This window comes from Dendrobates tinctorius, unplaced genomic scaffold (assembly GCF_039654945.1).
Source record: "Dendrobates tinctorius isolate UK_male_01 unplaced genomic scaffold, ASM3965494v1 ptg000201l, whole genome shotgun sequence".
Lineage (NCBI taxonomy): Eukaryota > Metazoa > Chordata > Amphibia > Anura > Dendrobatidae > Dendrobates > Dendrobates tinctorius.
The window spans coordinates 17,862,403-17,875,309 of NW_027361868.1; the positions used below are offsets into that span (position 1 = coordinate 17,862,403).

The 12,907-nt window shown below is 44.0% G+C and overlaps 1 protein-coding gene across 1 annotated transcript in view; it reads right to left on the bottom strand.

Moving 5' to 3' along the window:
• The window catches only part of LOC141056974 (tRNA (32-2'-O)-methyltransferase regulator THADA-like), a 541,174-nt gene that overhangs the window by 439,036 nt on the left and 89,231 nt on the right, over positions 1-12,907 (bottom strand). The window lies entirely within an intron of this gene.

Consider the following 12,907-nt stretch of genomic DNA (forward strand, 5'->3'; position numbering starts at 1 on the left):
TTAATTAACAGATCAGTTTTCTTACTGTGTGCTATCAATGTCACCTGAGAGCAAAATTTAGGGGTGGCAGACACTGAAGTCTCAGTTTGCAAAATAAGGCGCATACTAAACCTTGAATGTCCCCATACCCAAATGGAGACTTGCACCTCTATTGACCAAAAGTCTGAAGAAAAGTTCTCTCCAATGTGCTCAAAATAATATGAATAAGCCACAGACGTTCTGGAACTCTCATCTGTGGAGTAATGAAAAAAAAAAAACTTTGCAGACCTATGAGACAGCAATATGTCTGGAAGAATAACAATGAAATATATGGTGAAAAAAATACCCTGGCAAAAGAGAAGCAGGGAAAAGGCTCGGTGATGTCTACAGTGAAGCATGGTGGAGGCTAGGTAAAGCCTACAGTAAAGCATGGTGGAGGCTCAGTGAAGTCTATAACGAAGCATGGCAGAAGCTTGGTGATGCCTACAGTAAAGCATGTCGGAGGATGAGTGAAGCTTACAGTAAAGCATGGCAGAGGCTCGGTGATGCCTATAATGAAGTATGGCGGAGGCTTGGTGCTGCCTACAGTAAAGCATGGCGGACGCTTGGTGATGCTTATAATGAAGCATGGTGCAGGTTCAATGATGCCTACAGTGAAGTATGGAGGAGGCTCGGTATAATGGAGCATGGTGGAGGTTCCGTGATGCCTACAGTGAAGCATAGCCTAGGTAAGGTCTACAGTGAAGCATAGCAAAGGATCTGCGATGACTATAATTAAGCTTGGTGACGCTCTGGAGCTGCTTCTTCTGTACGGAAACTGAAGCTTGGGCATCATCGGTTGTTCCACCCTAACAAAGATCCCAAGAATACCTCACAATCCACCAAGACTTGGCTTCAGAAGTCTTGGAAGAATCTGGAGTGACTGTCAGAGTCAACTAACTTGAACCCTCACAGAAAATCCTTCGAAGAAGATGGTTGCAGCATACATACCCAAGAATATTAGGGATCTGGAGGTTATTGCTCATGAAAATAGTCTAAGACTCCTCTGAAACTATGCCAGAAGCTGGTGTCTTCGCTATGCTTCATGTCTGCAGCAGGTCATAACAGCCAGAGGGGCTCTAATAAAGTACCAATGATGCTTATTATGAAGGGGTGAATAGTTCTGAGACTGCAGAAGCAAAAGTGGTATTTTGTATTGAATTTGGAGAACACTTAAATAAAAGCAATCCGAAACATTTAAGAATTGCCTAAACCTGTGTAAATGTGTATGTACTGCAGTGTCAGTGTGTTAATATACTCACTATCTGCTGTCTTCCCCCGTTTCCAGCACCGTTCCAATCATTTTATCTTCTGAGACATGTGACTGTTATTACGACTTGCTGACTCGCACTGCGCTTTACGTATGAGCAGTAAGTCGCTATAAGGCCGGGATCACACATGCGAGAAACTCAGACGAGTCTCGCATGTTAATGTCCGGCACTGCCGCCGGCACTCGGGAGTGGAGCGTGTGACTGCATAGAAAGACATGCAGCCGCACGCTCCGCTCCCGAGTGCCGGCGGCAGTGCCGGGTATTAAGATACGAGACTCATCCGAGTTTCTTGCATGTGTGATCCCGGCCTTATTACAATGTAAACCTATGGCGGCACGTTCTGAGGTTCCATTTACTTACATTGTAAAAGTCAATTCTGGGCCACACACCAATCCCAGTGTGATCCAGCAAGTTGGAATAGCCATCACACGACTCAGAGGTATATAGCAGATTCGCAGTGCGGTTATTACTATTATTATTATTTGGACAACGCATGTGTATTGTAGTCTGTTAATAGGGAGACAGTGATCAACACGAAACATTGAGATTTTTAATTAAAACTATTTGCAAAATTAGGGCCCAATTCATTATTGCATTTGCGCTTTTTTGTTACTATTTTGTGGAGGTTTTTTTTTTTATTTTATTCTTTGTTATTATTTTAGTCTCTCATGTTTTCACATTTTTTTTTACATTCACCATCGTGGGCAGCGCTGGGACAAATCTACGTCGAGATTCACATACAGTGGAATCGAAAATCCACGACGTGCCCGATTTCCCATTTGGATTGTTTTTAAACCTCCTCCTCATCCACATGGATTTTAGCGTAAAATTCCCATGGATTTGCGATGTGGAACCCGCACCAAAAATCCACAGTAAATTTGGAACTGTCTGAAGACATCAATCCAGAGATTATATCTGCTCAGTTAGGAATTTTTCAACCTGGAACTATCGACCTTCTGAGCTATGAAAACGCACAAAATGCCAGTAAACCTAAAGTGCACAAAGTTCTATAAAAAAAAAAAATCACTTAAAAAAAAATAAATAAAAAGTAGTCACTTGGAATGATGTGTAGGTGGAAAAATTTGTATTTTTACATTTCCCTTTAAGGGCTACGCATTGTATATCTGTAACACACAGACTGGTGTTGTAACACACTGATTAAAAATCATTTGTATGGGGAAGTTTTCCTATAAAATTTCGGAAAGTTATGATAGGAGGCAGTTCTTGCACAAGGCGAATTAACTTCATGTCTAGACGACCAATGAAAAATGGGAACTTTATTGGTGCAGGTATGTACAAATAAATGTAACGCTATTATGCAAGCGTTCCTAATTGCACGTCTCTTCCCGCTCAACTCATTGCTTGGATCGGAGCCACGTATCTCGTTAATAAATAATTGCGGGTTTCAAAGTTTATAATTTATTATTGCCTTATTACAAGATCCTCATCATCATTACCTAATGCTCTACCTTACCTGCAAGCGTAAAATATACATTAATATAATTAACATAAATGGATCGTACATCCCAAATGTGCCGTCAGACCGTTTTAAATACAAACGAAAAATGCCCGAGGCGGTTCTGGGAAACGTCCCAGATTCTGGTGTAAGTGATGAAATAAAACCCCATAACCACGTGACTCCAAAACATGTCTCAATAGGGAATTGTGCCGTGTCCAAAAAAAAAAATATATGAAAGGAGTAAAAAAAAAAAAAAAAAAAGGGGGAATGTAACAGATGTAGCCATAACTCATCAAACATGCTTTGCGCATAAATATGCACCAGGACGCACATCAGGAGACAGCAAGGTCGCGGCGATAAAGCTCAGAAATGTGTTCTCCATTTGGCTGCGGTTTGCAGAAAGTGAGATCTTGCGTCAAGATGGTCGCACAGATTAACATGCTAATGACAATCCGTCTTGTGCGCAGCTGATTAACCCGTCGGGTAGTGCTCCAAGTCTAACAAAAGGTATGAACTTGGCAACAGCCAGGGGACTGCATTGTTCAGAGTTTAATAGGCCCAATGTCAACAAGTAGCGACATAAGGGGGTGTTAAATAATGCATTCTCTAAAGTGTACCTGTCAAGAAGCAATGACTTACTGCCCTCATCGCTCACAAGGTAAAATTGATTTTGGCACAGACTGTAAAGTGTGTGCGGGAACTGTCCCGATTTTCATACTCTAACTCACCATCCGCTTTTTTTTTTTTTTTTTTTTTGAGTTGATGGTTCCTCTTTATCAGCATCCTGACAGCACTCAAGGGGCAGGGACTTCCTTTACCTCATTTCCTAGTATGCAGTGCTTCTCTCATTGCCCAATGGCTTGCCAGCCTTGAACTGGAAGCCCGGCTCATTGTTATACGGTTGGACAAACAAGAGAACAAAAACGGAGAGGCCTGACCTCCCGTCCTCCCCAACTTCCCAAAAAGAGAGCGTTCCAGTACGTTTTGATATGGTCAGATTCCTTGGTGATGTTGTCAGACTCCAGTGGTTTGAGATGTGTCTTTTGAGTAGGATGGTAGATGTTAAACGATACTGGGCGTTGTAAGGACACACTGTCTATAGGACGCAAAGTGGTTAAAGTGTATGATAACCTGTTGACTGAACAAGTGTGTCTGCTCAAAACCCAATATTGCTCGATATCTACCATCCTCCTGGAAAGACACCTCAACAAACTTCCAGCAGCACCAAAGAAGCGGACCGTATCAAAAACTTCTGGAGGTGCTTACACCATTATCAGGAAGGAGTATCGGCTGCAGATGTCTAAATTACTCAAGCGAGTCAAGTCAGTACTGCACTCAGCACTACAACCACACCGGGTTATTAGACATCATCTCCAGGTGACGCCCTATGTGCGTGGGCGCTTATGTTTGCCTCCCTCATGGAATACTCTGAAGAGAGAAATAGACCCACCTCCAGTCCCCATTTTCTGAAGATACAGATAGACCCACCTCCGCTTCCTGTGGAGAGACACAGACCTGCTCTCTACTTCCTGGAATGACTCAACATCACTTTCTGAAGTGATAGACTTCCTGTAGAGAGACAAAGACCCGCTCTCCACTTCCTGAAGCTATAGATAGGCAGACCTCAGCTTCCTGTGGAAAGACAAAGATCCACTTCTCCACTTCCTGAAGATAGATTGTCTTTCCACAGGAAGCTGAGGTATGTCTAAGAGCCGCTTCCCCACTTCCTGAAGATACAGATAGACAGACCTCAGCTTCCTGTAGAGAGACAAAGACCCGCTCTCCACTTCCTGAAGCTATAGATAGGCAGACCTCAGCTTCCTGTAGAGAGACAAAGACCGCTCTGCACTTCCTGAAGCTATAGATAGGCAGACCTCAGCTTCCTGTAGAGAGACAAAGACCCGCTTCTCCACTTCCTGAAGATACAGATAGGCAGACCTCAGCTTCCTGTGGAAAGACAAAGATCCACTTCTCCACTTCCTGAAGATAGATTGTCTTTCCACAGGAAGCTGAGTTCTGTCTATCTGTATCTTCAGGAAGTGGAGAAGCGGGTCTTTGTCTTTCCACAGGAAGCTGAGGTATGTCTAAGAGCCGCTTCTCCACTTCCTGAAGATACAGCTAGACAGACCTCAGCTTCTTGTAGAGAGACAAAGACCGCTCTCCACTTCCTGAAGATACAGATAGACAGACCTCAGCTTCCTGTAGAGAGACAAAGACCGCTCTCCACTTCCTGAAGATACAGATAGACAGACCTCAGCTTCCTGTAGAGAGACAAAGACCGCTCTCCACTTCCTGAAGATACAGATAGACAGACCTCAGCTTCCTTTGGAAAGACAGACCCGCTTCTCCACTTCCTGAAGATACAGATAGGCAGACCTCAGCTTCCTGTGGAAAGACAAATACAGATTGTCTTTCCACAGGAAGCTGAGGTCTGTCTAAGACCAGCTTCTCCACTTCCTGAAGATACAGATAGACCCACCTCAGTTTCTTGTAGATGGACAAAAATCCGCTCTCAACTTACTGAAAATAGAGATGGACCCACCTCTGCGACCTGTGGAGAGAAGACGACCCGCTATCCACTACCTGGAAAGATCCATCATCGCTTTCTGAAGTGTTAGACTGACCTGCCCCCCTGTTCCTGTAGACAAAGCCCAATCCCCCCTTCCTGTAATCCGTCTCAGTCTTGTTGCAGATAGAGACGGACTGCGCTTCACAACAGGCAGTGGATAGCGAGTTATACAGAAGGGAGGGACCTAGAGGCCACAGCTTTAAAATGATTTTTAGGGGATAAATCAAAATATGGCACCTTTTTTTTTTAATAGACGAATTTTCAGAATGTCTAGTTATCATACTATCTATGTAAGGAAACCAAGATGTCAGAAAGTCCAGAGACCATTTAAGTTCACACACACTAGGAGCATTATTAAAAGGAAATAAACATCATGTTAAGCCAAGAAGAAAGGACAATACAACAGCCGCAATCAGTGTTCTGATCTGTCCCTAAAGACCATCTAAGGCTAAGTATGTCACTTTTATCCAGCTGTTTTTCGAAGGGCCAGTCTTTTAGGCCAAAGACTTCCAAATACTCATTCATATGTCATAGCTTCATAGTTTTAAGACTTAAAGAAAACTCAAGTCCATTGATTTCATTCTACAATCAGAAGACGACAAAAAACCCCATGCGGCAGACCTTAACTGCCCCCCATTAGGGGAAAAATTATTTCCCGACTCCACCTACGGCAGTCTCAAGAACAGCTGCAGCAGATGTTGGTTATCGCAGTAGCCAAAAAAACAACATCAATGCTACAGGCAAAAAAAAAAAAGGAATATAAAAGAAAACTATAAAAAATATTTGCATGCCAGCTCATAAGTGCAGCAATGTTGAGCCCAGAATATAAAGCAGCATATTACACGTACAGGTCTGCATTCACACTGATAAAAATGGATAATAAAAAAAAAAAAAAAACACAAAAAAAACTTGCTTATGTTACTCATGGCGCTGAAAAAATACACAGACTCGCAGTTATGAGTTCAGCTCAGTGTATTAATGGACGGAGCAATTTCCACCACCTCCCTGTAGTGACTGAAAGTCTGTTTTGTAGGGAAGTCTGCAGAGCAGTCTGTCAATCACCAGCCTGCGGGGCCGGAGGAAATGAGGAGGAACCCCCCACTCATGAATACACCGGACTTGTAGCTATAACATGCTGCTCTTACATAGGGAAGCAAATTAAACTGAGCGATCTGCTCTAGATAAAAGAATGATGGTGACCCCTGGCTGGCGGCACTCTTCTCTACGCTTTAAGGATTGTTTTCAGATGTCTAAAATCTGCGATTGCTGAGGTCTCCGTCTGAATAGATTACAATGGAAGACTTCCCAACTTTAGGTTAGGAAACTATGTCCAATGTAATGCAAGTGGTGACAGATTGTCTCTAAGCTTTAGCATAAAAAAAACACCTCCAACACATAAAACAGAATAAAATAAATATTATTTTGCTATCATCGGGTGGCAGGTACATACAGTTGTGCTCAAACGTTTACATACCCAGGCAGAATTTTTGCTTTCTTGGTTAGTGGTTGGGTGAAGCCATTTATTGTCAAACTACTGTGTTTTCTCTTTTTAAATTATAATGACAATCCAAAACATCCAAATGACCCTGATCAAAAGTTCACATACCCTGGTGATACTGGTCTGATAACATGCACAGAAGTTGACACAAATGGGTTTGAATGGCTACTAAAGGTAACATCCTCATCTGTGACCTGTTTGCTTGTAATCAGTGTGTGCCTAAAAGCCGAGTGAGTTTCTGAGATCCAGATAGACTCTTGCATCTTTCGCCCAGCCACTGACGTTTCTGGATTGTGAGTTATGGGGAAAGCAAAAGAATTGTCAACGGATCTATGGGAAAAGCTAGTTGAACTGTATAAAACAGGAAAGGGATACAAAAAGATATCCAAAAGGCACAGCCAGCCCATGAATGAAAGCGCTTCCCAGAAAAACCCACAAATAACATCAGCTGAAATACTGGACTCTGAAAACTAGCAGTGTGGCTGTTTCAAGATGCACAATACTGCTAGAATATGCCCGACCTTTATGATCAGTGATGGTTTGACCTCTGGGACCACCACCAATAGAAAACATAGGGGGCATCCACTGCGGAAGGAACTGCAGCATGACTGCATTATTGTGAACAGGGCCATGTTTACAGTACCCTGCGCAGTTAGGTGACCCTGGTGCCCTGTACAGGGATAAACTGTAAGGGTATGTGCACACATTGAGTATTTGCAGCAGACATTTCTGTACCAAAAACATGTCTCTCGGGGAGGAACACCGCTGAGTGAAATATGCGTGTTTCTGCCATATTTTTATGCATTTTTTCCCCATTCATTTCAACAGGTGTAAACACCTGCAAAAACAATAAAAGATTTGACATGCTTCAGATTTGAAACGGCTTCAAATCACCAAGGAAAAAATAAGCAACAAGTGTATGTGGTCTCAAAAATCTAATTCCCTTTGCTGGTACAGTAAAACAAAGTTTGTTTTTTTTGTTGCAGAAAAAAATGAGTCAAAAAACGTAACGTGTTATCAAGCCCAAAAGGAGGCAAAGCAATAAATCAGCCCTGCAGTCTTCCCATGCTTCAGACGGGTGGTTGTCATGACCTTTACTATGGATAGTTGATAAGTTTAAAAGATGAAACAAGTCTTTTATTAAAGACCTACCCCCCAGGGCTTTGGAGTCCGATTCAGTGTCCATTTTGGTGGAGTCAGTATAAAATGGACAGACTCCTAAAATATATAATAAATTAGGTACAATAGGACAATGCAGGATGTGCTGTAAATGTTATAATAAGTTGGGAAAGTTGTGAAATGTCCTATAAATGCCTGTTTTGTTCCCGATCTAAGGATCTTGGCTTTTAGTTGAGATGAATCTGTGCTGCACTTTATGTACCTGCTCAGTAGTGACCAGTGCTGTGGAGTAGTGGAGATGAATCTGTGCTGCACTTTATGTACATGCTCAGTAGTGACCAGTGCTGTGGGGTCATAGATGAGATGAATCTGTGCTGCACTTTATGTACATGCTCAGTAGTGACCAGTGCTGTGGAGTAGTGGAGATGAATCTGTGCTGCACTTTATGTACATGCTCAGTAGTGACCAGTGCTGTGGAGTCATAGATGAGATGAATCTGTGCTGCACTTTATGTACATGCTCAGTAGTGACCAGTGCTGTGGAGTAGTGGAGATGAATCTGTGCTGCACTTTATGTACATGCTCAGTAGTGACCAGTGCTGTGGAGTCATAGATGAGATGAATCTGTGCTGCACTTTATGTACATGCTCAGTAGTGACCAATGCTGTGGAGTAGTGGAGATGAATCTGTGCTGCACTTTATGCACATGCTCAGTAGTGACCAGTGCTGTGGGGTCATAGATGAGATGAATCTGTGCTGCACTTTATGCACATGCTCAGTAGTGACCAGTGCTGTGGGGTCGTAGATGAGATGAATCTGTGCTGCACTTTATGCACATGCTCAGTAGTGACCAGTGCTGTGGGGTCATAGATGAGATGAATCTGTGCTGCACTTTATGTACATGCTCAGTAGTGACAAGGGCTGCGGAATCAGAGTCAGGGAAATTGAGGAGTAGAAGGTTCGGCTTACAGACTCCACATGCCTGCTACCCCCATTAGGACATTCTGCGTTAATAAAGGGGTAATCCAAAACAGAGCGCAGCGGCCAAGAGCATCTCTCACCCTGGAGGATTTATTGCATCTCCCCATTACACAGACTGCTTATCGATTTCGATGAGAACTGTGTTATGAGTGATTTTCCCGGTAGTGGCAGCAGTGTACAAATTATAGCGGATCACTTGTAGAACCTCTAGTGGGACACCCTGTAATCTGATTGCTGTTGGTAAACCTATATTAGATAAGTGCATTATTACTTTAAGATTGAAACTGGGTACTAATAATCCAATATAGCAAATAAGAACAAAATCTTAGTATGTCACAAATTGACGGTGTCAGTGCAGGCACACTCGCGTCCCTCTCTCCTGTCTGCAGCATGCTGCAGACAGGAGAGAAGGGTGAGAGGAACATGCACTGACATTCTATGTGCGCTCCCGTTTAGCCCCATTGTGTAAGTACGGACACGCAAGGCTGGGGAATCAATTCAGGCAACACTCTCTGGCCAAGTGAGCACAGTCAATCAAGCTAAGGGGGAGGTGCACAACATGTTGATTGGGAGGACAAAATGGTCCACTGAGCCCATGGCCATGACTAGCATGTACCAAGACGCCCTCCCTTATGTATGAAATAAAAACATTTTTCTGTCCATCTAAAACTGGAAAATCTATATTACAGGTATGAGTTGTATAGGAAGTCCCTTATAGGACTGCCCCTTAAGAACGAAATAATTTTTTTTTAGCTTACATTTTTTCTTGGCCTTCTTTGAAGAGCCATAACTTTTTAATTTTTCAGTTGACAGAGCCATTTGAAGGCTTAATTTTTGCGGGACGCCTAGTTCCGAATGGCACTGTTCATTTTACCATACAATTTAATGAAAAACAGTATTAAAAAAAAAAAAATCCAAGTGTGTTGAGATGATGAAAACGCAATCCTTCAATTTGGGGGGGGGGGGGTATTTTTATAGCGCTATTTATGGTAAAAATGAAGGGGAAACATGATTGCCCACCTCAGTCTGATCACGGCAACATTAAATATGCATCTTTTTTTTCTATTTTAACTGATGAAAAAATAGGCATTAGACCTACCGGTAATTATGTTTCCAGGAGTCCATCCTGACAGCACCAGGGAGGATGTCCCTCGCCTCCTTGCAGGGACAGGAAGAGCACACAAGAGGTTAAAAACAGTCTCCACCCCCATTTCCTCAGTGTTTCTTCCTGTCCTGTTTTTCCAAGTACCACACCGTGGATGATGCAACTGAACACTTTATTTACAGAATCATATTACGACATATGACATCACTAATTCGGGAGGGGAACTATCCGTGCTGTCAGGATGGACTCCTGGAAACATAATTACCGGTAGGTCTAATGCCTATTTTCCAGGACGTCCCTCCTGACAGCACCAGGGAGAATACCAAAGTATCCCCTTAGGGTGGTATGACTGCTTGGAGAACCATTCTCCCGAAAGTAGTCTGTTGGTTAGATAACACATCTAATTTGTAATGCTTACAGAATGTGTCCAACCTGGACCAGGTTGCGGCCCTACAGATTTGGTTTACTGAAGCCCCTGCTCTTTCCGCCCAGGAAGCGTTGAGTGAGCTTTTAACCCTTCTGGGGGAGGAACCCAATGAGAGACATAGGCTAAACTGATTAGCGATGTTATCCATCTCGCGATGGAGGCTTTTGAGGCATTTCTCCCTTTGTTTTTCCCCCCAAAGAGTAGAAATAGGTTATGGTCCTATCTCCAACCCTGCGTGGCCCTGATGTAATCAATAACTGCCTGGCGTAAGTCTAATTCGTGCAGGGCCCTTTCTTTGTCATTTGAGGGGTTCTCACAAAAGGAAGGTAAAATTATTTCCTGGTTTAAGTTTTGGACTGACGCAACTTTGGGCAAAAAGATGGGGTCTAATCTCATGATTATTCGATCCTCCCAGATTCAGAGATATGGGTCTCAGATAGCGCCTGTATCTCACTTATCAGTTTTGCAGTGGTGATCGCCACTAAGAATGCTACCTTCATGGTTCGATGTGAGATGGGCATCTCCTGACTCTGGATAAAGGGATCTGAGCAAAGGGACCGCAGGACAAGACTAAGATCCCATGGGGGGACTGATCTCCTGACTGTGGGACGTAACCTCTGAGTTGCCCTGATAAATCTTATTACCCAGGGATGGGAGGCCAAGGGGTAGTCCAGAAAGGCGCTTAATGCCGAGATCTGGACCTTCAGCGTGCTAGGCCTAAGTCCTTTATTAAAGCCTGCCTGAAGAAAATCCAGTATCTTTGGGATGTCTGGCTTTCCTTCCGCTGAGTCGGGCCTGCCACAATCAAGACAGAATCTTTTCCAAATTTTGTGGTATATCTCAGAAGTTACGGGTTTTCTGCTGGCCTGAATAGTCAATATGACCTGGTCTGACAGGCCTCGAGCCCTCAGGATCTGCCGTTCAGGATCCAGGCTGACAGGTGCAGTCTCCCTGGATCTTGGTGAAGCACCGGCCCTTGGTAAATGATGTCTTCCCTCTGTGGAAGCAGGAGTGGTCGATCTTCTGCCATAATCCCCAGGAGTGGAAACCAGCTCCTTTTTGGCCAATAAGATGCTATCAGTAGCACTCTTGCCTGATCCTCCTGAATCTTCCTGAGGATGGCTGGAATGAGAGCTATCGAGGGAAATGCATATGAGAGAGTCTGCCCCCACTTTTGGCTTAGGGCGTCTACCCCTTCTGGATTGTCCAACGGATTCAGAGAGAAAAACTTGTACGTCTTCGTATTCTTTCTGGCTGCGAAGAGGTCCATCTGCGGTCTTCCCCAGCGCTGGCATAAGTTCTGAAAGAGCTCTGTGTTCAGCTCCCACTCCGTGGGACAGATCTTCTGCCTGCTTAAATAATGTGCCACTGTGTTTTGCGACCCTTCGAGATGGACGGCTGTTACTGACAGAACCGTATTTTCTGCCCAGGAAAAGATCTTTTTTGCCAGGTCCTGGAGTGCCCGATGCCTTGTTCCTCCTTGATGCCAGAGGAAGGAAACCGCCGTCACATTGTCCGATAGAATCTTGACGTGTTGATTTCTTAGTTTGTCCTGATTTCTTCTTAGGGCCTCCCATGTGGCGTAAAGTTTCTTGTAGTTGGACGAGGTGGATCGAATGTTTGCCGGCCATTTTCCCAGAAGAATTCTGCCTTCTAGATGAGCCCCCCAGCCCCATTTTCTGGCATCTGTAGCGATTATGACGCATGGGGAGGTGATCCAGGGGACACCTTTCCCTAGGTTTTGTCGCTGCATCCACAACACCAGGGATCTTTTTACTGCTGGAGACAAGGCCATTTTCTTGTCTAGGGAGGTCTGGTGACGATCCCAGGCGGCCAGTATTTCTTTTTGAAGGGTTCTCGCATGGAACTGTGCCCATCAGACACAAGGGATGCAGGATGTCATGAGGCCCAGAGCGCGCATGGCTATTCTGATGGAAATGCGGCCTTTTTGAAGTTCCTTCATGCTGTCCCGCATCCTTGTTTGTTTTTCTGGTGGTAAGAAGGAAGTTCTGCTTCTGGAATCCAGTAGTACCCCCAAAAAAATCTTTCTTCTTTCTGGTACTAGGTTCGATTTTTCTTTATGATCCAGCCCAGAAACTCTAGAACCTCTATTGTCTTCTCCTTGTGTCGCCGTAGTTGTTCTGCTGATCTCGCCATCAGGAGGAAGTCAACTAGGTATGGAATGATGATTATTCCGCAATTTCTTAGGAACGCCACCACTTCCGCGATTAGCTTCGTGAAGACTCGAGGCGCCGAGGCCAGTCCAAAAGGAAGACACTGAAATTGAAAGTGGCAGGTCCGATTCTGAAGTCTTACTGCAAACCTCAGGAATCTCTGTGACATTGGGTGAATTGGCACCTGATAGTAGGCACTTTTCATGTCCAGGGTACACATCAGGGGATTCTTGTCAATCAAATGGACTGTGGATCTGATTGACTCCATTCGGAATTTTTTGTACGTG